The sequence below is a fragment of the Mytilus galloprovincialis genome, chromosome 10 (genome assembly GCF_965363235.1).
Source record: "Mytilus galloprovincialis chromosome 10, xbMytGall1.hap1.1, whole genome shotgun sequence".
Classification (NCBI taxonomy): domain Eukaryota; kingdom Metazoa; phylum Mollusca; class Bivalvia; order Mytilida; family Mytilidae; genus Mytilus; species Mytilus galloprovincialis.
The window spans coordinates 26999254-27013322 of record NC_134847.1 but is presented as its reverse complement, the minus strand read 5'-3'; the positions used below and the strand labels follow the sequence as shown (position 1 = coordinate 27013322).

Below are 14069 nucleotides of genomic sequence, written 5' to 3'. Positions count from 1 at the left end.
GTGTCGCTGATTTAAAATTTGACATAAAACACATCACATTAATTTCAATAGCCAAAAAATATTCCCCATTTTAAAGCTGATACTAATTTATAATTTCCTTTTGTTACAGATACCCATATATGTTCCACTCCAACGAGAGGGATTTCATGGAAGATAACGCACCAGGATGAGTCACATGTTAGTATTTGCTCATTGAAATTGTACTTGAAACTATGTTTTACTGTAACAATAGCTTAGAATTTTATGACAAATTTGGTCTTAAATCAATTTCTTTTATTAAAATTTCGATTCGAATGCGGCATTTTTAAATTAGAATTGATAGTTATTGTAAATTAAGTGTCGCTGATTTAAAATTTGACATAAAACACATCACATTAATTTCAATAGCCAAAAAATCTTCCCCATTTTAAAGCTGATACTAATTTATAATTTCTTTTTGTTACAGATACCCATATATGTTCCACTCCAACGAGAGGGATTTCATGGAAGATAACGCACATGGATGAGTCACATGTTAGTTTTTGCTCATTAAAATTGTACTTGAAACTATGTTTTACTGTAACAATAGCTTAGAATTTTATGACAAATTTGGTCTTAAATCAATTTCTTTTATTAAAATTTCGATTCGAATGCGGCATTTTTTAATTAGAATTGATAGTAATTGTAAATTAAGTGTTGCTGATTTAAAATTTGACATAAAACACATCACATTAATTTCAATAGCCAAAAAATATTCCCCATTTTAAAGCTGATACTAATTTATAATTTCCTTTTGTTACAGATACCCATATATGTTCCACTCCAACGAGGGATTTCATGGAAGATAACGCACCAGGATGAGTCACATGTTAGTATTTGCTCATTGAAATTGTACTTGAAACTATGTTTTACTGTAACAATAGCTTAGAATTTTATGACAAATTTGGTCTTAAATCAATTTCTTTTATTAAAATTTCGATTCGAATGCGGCATTTTTTAATTAGAATTGATAGTAATTGTAAATTAAGTGTCGCTGATTTAAAATTTGACATAAAACACATTACATTAATTTCAATAGCCAAAAAATATTCCCCATTTTAAAGCTGATACTAATTTATAATTTCCTTTTGTTACAGATGACCATATATGTTCCACTCCAACGAGGGATTTCATGGAAAATAACGCACCAGGATGAGTCACATGTTAGTATTTGCTCATTAAAATTGTACTCGAAACTATGTTTTACTGTAACAATAGCTTGGAATTTTATGACAAATTTGGTCTTAAATCAATTTCTTTTATTAAAATTTCGATTCGAATGCGGCATTTTTTACTTAGAATTGATAGTAATTGTAAATTAAGTGTCGCTGATTTAAAATTTGACATAAAACACATCACATTAATTTCAATAGCCAAAAAATATTCCCCATTTTAAAGCTGATACTATTTTATAATTTCCTTTTGTTACAGATACCCATATATGTTCCACTCCAACGAGGGATTTCATGGAAGATAACGCACCAGGATGAGTCACATGTTAGTATTTGCTCATTGAAATTGTACTTGAAACTATGTTTTACTGTAACAATAGCTTAGAATTTTATGACAAATTTGGTCTTAAATCAATTTCTTTTATTAAAATTTCGATTCGAATTCGGCATTTTTAAATTAGAATTGATAGTAATTGTAAATTAAGTGTCGCTGATTTAAAATTTGACATAAAACACATCACATTAATTTCAATAGCCAAAAAATCTTCCCCATTTTAAAGCTGATACTAATTTATAATTTCCTTTTGTTACAGATACCCATATATGTTCCACTCCAACGAGAGGGATTTCATGGAAGATAACGCACATGGATGAGTCACATGTTAGTTTTTGCTCATTAAAATTGTACTTGAAACTATGTTTTACTGTAACAATAGCTTAGAATTTTATGACAAATTTGGTCTTAAATCAATTTCTTTTATTAAAATTTCGATTCGAATGCGGCATTTTTTAATTAGAATTGATAGTAATTGTAAATTAAATTTGCTGATTTAAAATTTGACATAAAACACATCACATTAATTTCAATAATAAAAAAATATTCCCCATTTTAAAGCTGATACTAATTTATAATTTCCTTTTGTTACAGATACCCATATATGTTCCACTCCAACGAGAGGGATTTCATGGAAGATAACGCACCAGGATGAGTCACATGTTAGTTTTTGCTCATTAAAATTGTACTTGAAACTATGTTTTACTGTAACAATAGCTTAGAATTTTATGACAAATTTTGTCTTAAATCAATTTCTTTTATTAAAATTTCGATTCGAATGCGGCATTTTTTAATTAGAATTGATAGTAATTGCAAATTAAGTGTCGCTGGTTTAAAATTTGACATAAAACACATCACATTAATTTCAATAGCCAAAAAATATTCCCCATTTTAAAGCTGATACTAATTTATAATTTCCTTTTGTTACAGATACCCATATATGTTCCACTCCAACGAGGGATTTCATGGAAGATAACGCACCAGGATGAGTCGCATGTTAGTAAATAGCTTAGAATTTTATGACAAATTTGGTCTTAAATCAATTTCTTTTATTAAAATTTCGATTCGAATGCGGCATTTTTTAATTAGAATTGATAGTAATTGTAAATTAAGTGTCGCTGATTTAAAATTTGACATAAAACACATCACATTAATTTCAATAGCCAAAAAATCTTCGCCATTTTAAAGCTGATACTAATTTATAATTTCCTTTTGTTACAGATACCCATATATGTTCCACTCCAACGAGGGATTTCATGGAAGATAACGCACCAGGATGAGTCACATGTTAGTATTTGCTCATTGAAATTGTACTTGAAACTATGTTTTACTGTAACAATAGCTTAGAATTTTATGACAAATTTGGTCTTAAATCAATTTCTTTTATTAAAATTTCGATTCGAATGCAGCATTTTTTAATTAGAATTGATAGTAATTGTAAATTAAGTGTTGCTGATTTAAAATTTGACATAAAACACATCACATTAATTTCAATAGCCAAAAAATATTCCCCATTTAAAAGCTGATACTAATTTATAATTTCCTTTTGTTACAGATACCCATATATGTTCCACTCCAACGAGGGATTTCATGGAAGATAACGCACCAGGATGAGTCACATGTTAGTATTTGCTCATTAAAATTGTACTTGAAACTATGTTTTACTGTAACAATAGCTTAGAATTTTATGACAAATTTGGTCTTAAATCAATTTCTTTTATTAAAATTTCGATTCGAATGCGGCATTTTTAAATTAGAATTGATAGTAATTGTAAATTAAGTGTCGCTGATTTAAAATTTGACATAAAACACATCACATTAATTTCAATAGCCAAAAAATATTCCCCATTTTAAAGCTGATACTAATTTATAATTTCCTTTTGTTACAGATACCCATATATGTTCCACTCCAACGAGAGGGATTTCATGGAAGATAACGCACCAGGATGAGTCACATGTTAGTTTTTGCTCATTAAAATTGTACTTGAAACTATGTTTTACTGTAACAATAGCTTAGAATTTTATGACAAATTTGGTCTTAAATCAATTTCTTTTATTAAAATTTCGATTCGAATGCGGCATTTTTAAATTAGAATTGATAGTAATTGTAAATTAAGTGTCGCTGATTTAAAATTTGACATAAAACACATCACATTAATTTCAATAGCCAAAAAATCTTCCCCATTTAAAAGCTGATACTAATTTATAATTTCCTTTTGTTACAGATACCCATATATGTTCCACTCCAACAAGGGATTTCATGGAAGATAACGCACCAGGATGAGTCACATGTTAGTATTTGCTCATTGAAATTGTACTTGAAACTATGTTTTACTGTAACAATAGCTTAGAATTTTATGACAAATTTGGTCTTAAATCAATTTCTTTTATTAAAATTTCGATTCGAATGCGGCATTTTTTAATTAGAATTGATAGTAATTGTAAATTAAGTGTCGCTGATTTAAAATTTGACATAAAACACATCACATTAATTTCAATAGCCAAAAAATATTCCCCATTTTAAAGCTGATACTAAGTTATAATTTCCTTTTGTTACAGATACCCATATATGTTCCACTCCAACGAGAGGGATTTCATGGAAGATAACGCTTGAGGATGAGTCACATGTTAGTATTTGCTCATTAAAATTGTACTCGTAACTATGTTTTACTGTAACAATAGCTTAGAATTTTATGACAAATTTGGTCTTAAATCAATTTCTTTTATTAAAATTTCGATTCGAATGCGGCATTTTTTAATTAGAATTGATAGTAATTGTAAATTAAGTGTTGCTGATTTAAAATTTGACATAAAACATATCACATTAATTTCAATAGCCAAAAAATCTTTCCCATTTTAAAGCTGATACTAATTTATAATTTCCTTTTGTTACAGATACCCATATATGTTCCACTCCAACGAGAGGGATTTCATGGAAGATAACGCACCAGGATGAGTCACATGTTAGTATTTGCTCATTGAAATTGTACTTGAAACTATGTTTTACTGTAACAATAGCTTAGAATTTTATGACAAATTTGGTCTTAAATCAATTTCTTTTATTAAAATTTCGATTCGAATGCGGCATTTTTTAATTAGAATTGATAGTAGTTGTAAATTAAGTGTCGCTGATTTAAAATTTGACATAAAACACATCACATTAATTTCAATAGCCAAAAAATATGACAAATTTTGTCTTAAATCAATTTCTTTTATCTCAAAAACAAGCACGGTGACCTATATATATTGCTCTTTGGATTCATTTATTAATCCCCTATCTATATAAACTAGTGTTTTGAAAAGTTAATTACTTTGAAACTGAGAAGCGAACTCCCTTAATTTCTTGAGTGGTTTGCAACTGGAAATAGTCTTTTTTAAAACTGAAATTCATATATAAAATTATGTATGTTTTTTGTTTTTGTTACAGATACAGCCTCAATATGGAACACTCCTATACCATGAAAGATGCTTCTATTGTAGAAAGCACATTAGGAAAAGTTGCATGTAAGTATTTGTTCATAACAATATTTCTCAAAAATATGTCTACGTTTATTAGTTAATAAAACAATTTTTGCTGGAAACAATAAACTGAGCTTACATGTAGGTATTTGAGGGCACTGAAGTATAAGCTTTATAACAGACATTGGTCTTAAATTTTTCTTTCATTCAGATTTATTCATGTGAAGTATATTTTTATCAGAATGACTATAGAGATTGTTAAAAATATACCTGTCTCCAATTTAGGATTTAACATAAAACATCCATCACATTAATTTCCAAATTGTTTTTGTTACAGATTCAACTTAAACAGATGATGTTTCAGTCGTAGCAGGTGCAGTTAGGCAGCCAAACATGTTGAACTGATTGTTGTGATGAGACAGTTTATTGCTTTGGGAAATCTAATAATATTGTTTATAGATTTAGATAATAAAATTCTGTAATGTTCATAATATCATATGATAATTTGTTAAGTGCCCTCAATATGTCTTCAACGAAATATTAACATGCACAATTGAGGATGCACTGTAAAAAAATCTTCAATATTCTTATTTTTAAAAGTAGGTTCTGATTGTCAATTTAATTTTATAAGATATGTACATATTTACCTGAATTTATTTTTAAGGTAATTGGAACAATATGACTATTAAGATTGTTTGAAATTCATGTTGAGTTTCAATCATTTCTGTTCAAAATATATATATATCACATTCTTCTGGGTTGCCAGCAACTTCAATTTTTGAAATTAGAAAATGATGTATAGCCAAAAGATCAGTTGAACAATGGTGTTGGTTGCAGTTAATACCAGCTCTTTATAGGATCTTAAAATGCCTAAAATGGAAACAATGTTTAAAATTAACAAGTTACCATATCTACTGATGAAGAAATTAAAATATTGTGTATGTTCCTTTTTTTGTACAAATGGATATCTTTTGAGTAATCGATTGGAACACCCAAACAATAACTTAATCATTTGGTTTTTTTCTTGTATATCCATCATTGTTTTTGTAAGATAAAAACAAAAAGAAAGTAATTTTGTTAAAATTATTTCTAATTTTTATCAACACAATTAAAATTCTATTAAACTAATAGTTTAGTTCATGCTCCTTTAATCTATATCTTAAAAGTTTTGTGGTGGGCTAAGCAAATATCAAATAATCATTTCAGAAATACACTTGATTGCAGCGCTGCATCTTCACTAACATTTAACATAGTTGGTTCTGAGTTACTGAGGAGTTCCTATTGGTGTGTTTCTTGTTTTTTCTATGGAGGAATCAGTAATTTCTATGTCTTCAGGATATGGTTTTGTCATTCAAAGGGAACTCGCAATCTCGCAATGTAATTCTGAAATGATATATATTTGATATTTTATTTTCATTGAAAAAGAAACAATATTAAATTTATTGCATGAACATTTGAACTATTTAAACTTTTTAATTCATAATTTTTGGAAATGGAAAATTCATATTGTAACTGACATATTTTGGAAATAGAATTCAAATTGTAACTGACACATTTTGGAAATGGAATTCAAATTGTAACTGACACATTTTGGAAATTGAATTCAAATTTTAACTGACACATTTTGGAAATTGAATTCAAATTGTAACTGACACATTTTGGAAATTGAATTCAAATTGTAACTGACACATTTTGGAAATTGAATTCAAATTGTAACTGACACATTTTGGAAATAGAATTCAAATTGTAACTGACAGTTTGGAAATAGAATTCAAATTGTAACTGACACATTTTGGAAATTGAATTCAAATTGTAACTGACACATTTTGGAAATTGAATTCAAATTGTAACTGACACATTTTGGAAATTGAATTCAAATTGTAACTGACACATTTTGGAAATAGAATTCAAATTGTAACTGACAGTTTGGAAATAGAATTCAAATTGTAACTGACACATTTTGGAAATTGAATTCAAATTGTAACTGACACATTTTGGAAATAGAATTCAAATTGTAACTGACACATTTTGGAAATAGAATTCAAATTGTAACTGACAGTTTGGAAATAGAATTCAAATTGTAACTGACACATTTTGGAAATTGAATTCAAATTGTAACTGACACATTTTGGAAATTGAATTCAAATTGTAACTGACACATTTTGGAAATTGAATTCAAATTGTAACTGACACATTTTGGAAATAGAATTCAAATTGTAACCGACACATTTTGGAAATAAAATTCAAATTGTAACTGACACATTTTGATGGATGGAATTTTAAAAATAAGAACATTTATGTTCTTAATTTAAGCACAAGTGAAAACAATTCCTAAATATAAATTTTTGCTTCATTTGGTAACATGGATGTGCAAAATTACTGATGGCTAACAAGGTTAATTCCCTTATTGGTTAGATAATGAAGTATAGTCTACTGGACCCTGTAGACATCCTACTAAATGTATTGATATATTAAATGTTTTTTTTATATCTCAATCAATATTTGTACATGCCTCACACAAAAAGGTGCAAGCAGAGTTGCATGTACTGGACAGAGTCAGCTATCAACTTTCTTTTTATAACAAACCCATTTCACAATCAATATTTGTACATGCCTCACACATAAAGGTGCAAGCAGAGTTGCATGTACTGGACATTGTCAGCTATCAAGTATTTTTATAACAAACCCACAGAACTCAGGTATCCAGGAAATTGAAATGAATCAACAAAACATTTATATTGTAGAAATGTATTTACCCGCGTTTCGGAGTATAGCGGGAAAATGTTGTCTAAAAGGAATGTTTTATAACAACAGTATGTTTTTGGCGGGTTTTGTTATGTGTAGTTCTGCACGTGGTTACGTGGACCAATCATTTGGATTGTGTCAATAAGTATTATTATGTTAATAGGGTGAAAGCGGGTTTTTAATTTTCTTGTGTTTGAAAATCATTTTAGCCACAGACGTTCAACACTATAAAACTTATATTGTATATTATTTTGCTGTTTTTTCTTGTGATGGAGTTTGGCATCAATGTCCCGAGGCGTGCCTTGCACTTGCTCCGAACACAGGTTTCCATATCAATTTCTTTAGTAAAGTTTTTGATGGTTTTTCCTGGGCGGTGAGGTTACGTTAAAGACGGATATATACATAAATACATACATAGAGATGTGGGCTCTTATTGATTCAGACTAAACTTGTTTCAGATGTTTATTCTTTCTGTGTACTCATTTGGAATGTATTTTTATTTCATATATGTCATGATTTATAATATAAATATACATTAAACGCCGGCTCTGTAAGTCTGCACGGCTAAATGCATTGCTTTGTGTTTGTTATTATTGTAGTGTAGTTAAGACTAATATATTTCTCATTATACCTTACTTATGATGCAGATTCAAAGATGTACTACAGTGACATAACACTACAAGTTACAATATATTTTGTATTTTTTGTCATGATGCTGATTTTTGTCATGTTATTTTAAACATGGTGCATTACTTTTTTAGAGTTTTCTTTATGTGTTATGACGTATGCTATATTTGCTAAACTTGTATGCATGTTTATTATGTTGATGAAAATAAAATATGATGTCTAGGTTATCAGCAATATGAATATATTGTTTATTTTGTTTAAGCCTATAAATTATTTTGAAAGATTCTTAAATAAAATGTATTTGAAAACCGAGAATGTGTATAGTACCAGACTTGTAATACAATTATGTCTGATAGTACTATATGAATCCTTGATAAAACCTATGTAACATCTCATTACTCTCCTTATACGGTGATGCACATATTAAAAAGATGTGTTATTATTGCAGATAGGACAATTCTCCATTAGAGACAAAATGACACAGAAATTAACAACTATAGGTCACCTTATGGCCTTCAACAATGAGCTAAGCCCAAACCGCATAGTCAGCTATAAAAGGCCCCAAATGATATGTAAATCAATTCAAACGAGAAACTAACGGCCTAATTTATGTGCAAGAAATGGAAGAAAAACAAATATGTAACACATAAACAAACGACAACCACTTAGTTACAGGCTCCTGACTTTTGACAGGCACATACATATAGAAGGTGTCAGACCACCAATTAAAAGTCCCTATCTGTTCAACCAAATTTTGCAATTTTCATAGCTTTCTAAATTTTTTATCTTAAGTTTAACCTCTTACAAATCAGGTATGTCCTGAATCGTACAGGTATCACCTTTCTTCATGCCAATTTTCAACATACCTCTAAAGCCATATAAGAAAGAAGAGACCTTCCGAACTGATGTACCACTAAAAATAACAAATACAAATGCAAATATTTTTATTGGCACAAACTCATTAACAATTAAAAACCAATTGTTCAGAGAACCATTGATGGTCTTTCCACCAGTACAGATCTTTTTTATATGAAAATATTAAAATTCGGTTTAAATGTCAATTTTAGCGTCGAATGACAGCTTATTGAACGCTGATTCCAAAAATCAATTGGGAGTAGCCACTTGCAAAAGTCGAGTGCATTTTATTCAGATAATAAATACACGTAATTCATTTAATACCAATGACAAGGGGTACAATCAAAATCACGTGATGGATATACACACACCGGAAGTAACAGTCGAGCAGACCGCTTGAAAGGTAAGTAGTCGTATTTACTTGTTTATATCAATAAAATTTAATAACTAAGGTAGTGCACCGAATGTCGGATACTATCTAGTTTTGAAATACACAATTATCCTTGCTGGAAAGCGTGCAGTTAATGCTAACACTTCGACACAGTTCCAAAATTTCACCAGATAACACACACACCTCATATGTTTTTATAACAAAATTTCTGAAAAGTCAATGTTATGGGAGTTTTTAGTGGAAAAAGAATGCATTTTTTAATTCATCATCTTTGATTTTGATTTAATCAATCAAATAATTACGATAAATGGTCGTTTGACAGGAGAATAGCCGATTTTCACAAATGATACCACACACACCCCATTAATTTATCGGATAACACACACACACACACAAACCGAAACTGAATGTATGTACAAAGTTTCAAGCAAAGTCAAATGATGTATTTTACTACATTATACTAAAAACATAAGAACAATTTAATATAAGCCTTAACCTATATAACATTTTAATTGAAAAGCAATCTCTCATCGCTTTAATTTTCTTATATGTCGCGTGGTGTATCTTACAAAACCTGGTTAGAGGTCTTAAAAATTTATACAAGTGAACTCGGCATGGTGTTCTGTTCGACAAATCATTTTGCAGCTTTCACGACCTTGATTGTTTATCGAATGTTAATCGAAGGGACTTAACGCATTTATATAACGAAGGGCGAACAGGTTTGATTAACATACAGAACCGATATCATCTCATTCGCATATCAATATAAATACATAAATTTCAGTTTTCCTACCGTAAAAGTGCTTTATAGCCAGTCATAGTCGTTAACCTCTCCCGTAGTAGTAACTCACGCATGACACCAACATATCTTAAAACGGAAGCGATGAGAGATAAGTTTTTAAAAAGATTATATCTATTGTTAGATTATTTATATTTTTCTTATATTAATTTTAAAAAATTCAATTTTCTTTCTATTTGTTTATAGAATATGTCACATTTGTGCAAGCACTGTGGAAAGAAATTTGAAGGTCGAAGTGGTTTACGACAACATGAGATGAGGCACGATGGACAGGGGCCATATTCATGTAATGAATGCAAGCTTGTTTTTTTCAGCAAGTCAAACTTTACTTCCCATTTGGCAAGCGAAAAAATCCATAACCATGAGCCATTCATATGTAAAACTTGTGGCAAGTCATTTGCAACAGATGCCTATCTGAAGAACCACTGCCTATATAAGGACAAGGGAGGCGATCACAAATGTACCCAATGTGAAGCTACATTTAGTCGTGCATCCCATCTGAAAGACCACATGGATATGCACACAGGGATAAAATCCAACATTTGCAAGATATGCGGCAAAGCATACCGCTTCAGAAGTAGTCTTTCGAGGCAAAGCAAAACCCATGAAGTTGCTGAAGGTCTTAGTTACGAATGTGATATTTGTAAGAAGACCTTCACACAAAAACGGTATCTCCGGGAGCATAAGAATGCACACAACACAGAATCAGCCAAATACTTTTTTTGCAGTAAAGTTTTCAAATCAAAAAGATATCTTCAAGGACATGTAGAAAGACATCATGAAAAGACCAAAAGTTCATAAATACTTTATACATCAAAATTGTTTTATATTGTTATAACTTGTTATACATGTTGACAATATTTTATTTTATTGTTAATTGTATGTTATTAAATTTGTTGAATTTTATACACATGTTAATTGAAATAACTAGAGAAATGATGAACTTTTATTGTTATCACTTTTTTTCTATTTATTTGTACAATTATCTGCAATTTTATTTATAGAATGAACACCAATGGTTGTAAATTTGTTATGAAAAGAAATAAAATTGAAATAAAGTCAGACATAAACGTTTTTAAGGATACTTAACCTTCATGTGAATAATCCTTTAACTGTATACCTATCATAGCTCCCTCATTGTCTGGTCTTGGACTTTGGTAAAGTGTGCTGAAGTTTGTTTATACGGTTGCAACATGTTTAAACAACGGAATAATTAATATATAGATTATACCACTGCATCAATTGTGATACGGTATTTATCAACTCGAGACAGTTAAATTTTCAAATTTAAAACACGAGGCTTGTCGAGTGTTTTAAATATTTAAAATTTAAATGTCAAGAGTGGATAAATATCGTATTACATGAGATATAGTGGTGGGATCTGTTTCTCTTATAATTTTTGACAACATTTAGTCAAAATTGATACTTTCTTTACAATGTTCCGCAAAAAGTTGTGTTCTTTATATGTGACGTCATTAGGCATGGTCGCCTTTTTTCATGACGTCACAATTGAAAATTCTATGGAAAGCAAGAAAATGTGATGTCATAATTAAATTTTGACCAATGAAGTACTGAGATCAAATGAACCACACGTTAATTAAATTTTGATAATCAATGGGTTGGGAAAGGGATAAATAAGAGATAAGCAGAAGAATTAGAGAAATTAAAATATACCACATGAAAAAAGAGGTTTTATTTTAAAAATATTACAAATAATACAACTTATTATAGAAATACAAATGTCAACCACTTAGTACGAACTGCATGTCATGATTATTGTTTGTTTTTACGTTCTTTGCGATTAGCTTTAATAATGTGTGTGTGTTATCCGTTGTTTTTTTCGGTGTGTGTGGTATCAATTTTGAAAATTGGATTTTCGACAATAAACCAAGCGTTTATCGTAAAACATTTTATTGTATAAATCAATAGTAGCGGTGTTGAATTGAGACATGCATTTATTTTGCCAAACAAATCATAAAGAAAACAATTTTATGAAATTTTGATTAAAAATATTCAAAGTGTGTGGTTATCCGTTGAAAAAATATTGAGTGTGTGTGTTATCCGTCGAAAATTTGGAACTGTGTTGAAGTGTTTGCAATAACTGCACGCTTTCTAGCAAAAACAATTGTGTATTTTAAAACTACATACTATCCGACATTCGGTGTGCTAACTTATTAATCAAAATTTAATTGATATAAACAAGAAAATGCAACTACTAACCTTTCAAGTGGCGAGTTCGACTGTAACTTCCGGTGTGTGTATATCCATCACGTGATTTTGATTGTACCCCTTGAATGAGTATTGTGATAAATTAATTGTCTGTCTCTGACTAGCACATCAATGTTTTCGACCCATCCTGGACTATCAACCTGTAAATAAATAATTTTTTATAATTATTTATTTAGAAAAAAGCCTCTGGAACACTTGACTGCAATGACTCGAATGACTGGAACTACCTTAAAACCACCCGTGCATGAAATGTTACCCGCATTCCTTATATATCCAATCAAACAGACCTATCTATAAATAGCATACACACTTGTACCTTACCAAACAAAACAAACTTGCATCGATATATGTACAACTTTGATAAATATAAATAAACACTGCATAAACTCACAAAAATCTCATTTATTATCCCAAATGAAAGTTTTATACTTTAAATTTTATTGACTGATAGTAAATAAAACAGTTAAATGACCATGACTGCACTTTTGATCAGTTAATAGTCCCATTACTGACACCAGGTGTAAAAAAGGGGGGTCAATATTTCTAGACTCTTCAATACCTTGGATTTTTTATTAAACTCATTGTAAAAATTGTGGAAAATCTTTAAAGCAGTAGAACAAACAAGGAAAAATCAACAAAAGCTGATCTTGATATTGAAAGTTTATGTTTCTCTAGTCCAAAATGACATTTTCAAGTATTTTCTATCAAAGGCTTACATTACAGTCAGTTTAAATTGAGCTGTGAAATTTGTAATATGAGTCGCATTATGCTCAGAAAGGATGTTTTTAACTTCAAATTGACTAAGGATTAAGAATAAACAAAACAAAAGATTTCTGATCAACTTTTAAGAGAAATGCAGTGAAACCCAAAATTTAGAAAACAATTGATTTTTTGGTCTTAACTGGTCATTTGAAATAATAGTAGTCACATTTTAATCTTTTTTGGAGCAAAAAGTCACATATTGCAAATTTAGAGCCTTAAACCTGAATGTGTGCTATTTTTAGATTTTCCCACCCTTACAATATGCTTTCATATAAAAAATGTTATAAATTGTTATAAATGCACAGTAAGTTGTTTCTGTGGTGTTAAACATTTAAACATAGGTTGATTGCTACCCCAAAATAATTGTCGTCATGAAGATTTGATGAAATTTTTTGATTTTTACCCCTTATATCATTGCGGCATACCATGTATATGGCAGTTAACATAGCCTGATATAAACACTGCATAAACTCACAAAAATCTCATTTATTATCTCAAATGAAAGTTTTATACTTTAAATTTTATTGACTGATAGTAAATAAAACAGTTAAATGACCATGACTGCACTTTTGATCAGTTAATAGTCATATTGTTAATGAGTTAATTATGTTACCATACAACTGATATTAGATATAAAAGGGGAGAAAACTCGCATTAAATGTTACGTACCCTTTTAAG

The 14069-nt window shown here is 29.6% G+C and overlaps 2 long non-coding RNA genes across 2 annotated transcripts; both read left to right on the top strand.

The window, feature by feature from the left end:
• The first annotated feature begins 1128 nt into the window (after positions 1-1128).
• LOC143049063 (uncharacterized) lies at positions 1129-2186 on the top strand. The gene is made up of 3 exons (XR_012970033.1): positions 1129-1181; positions 1784-1851; positions 2119-2186. It is a non-coding gene; the product is annotated as an uncharacterized LOC143049063 (long non-coding RNA).
• A 2755-nt stretch (positions 2187-4941) lies between these two features.
• Positions 4942-8595, top strand: LOC143047293 (uncharacterized). Its single transcript, XR_012969482.1, has 2 exons — positions 4942-5028; positions 5321-8595. It is a non-coding gene; the product is annotated as an uncharacterized LOC143047293 (long non-coding RNA).
• Positions 8596-14069: the final 5474 nt, after the last annotated feature.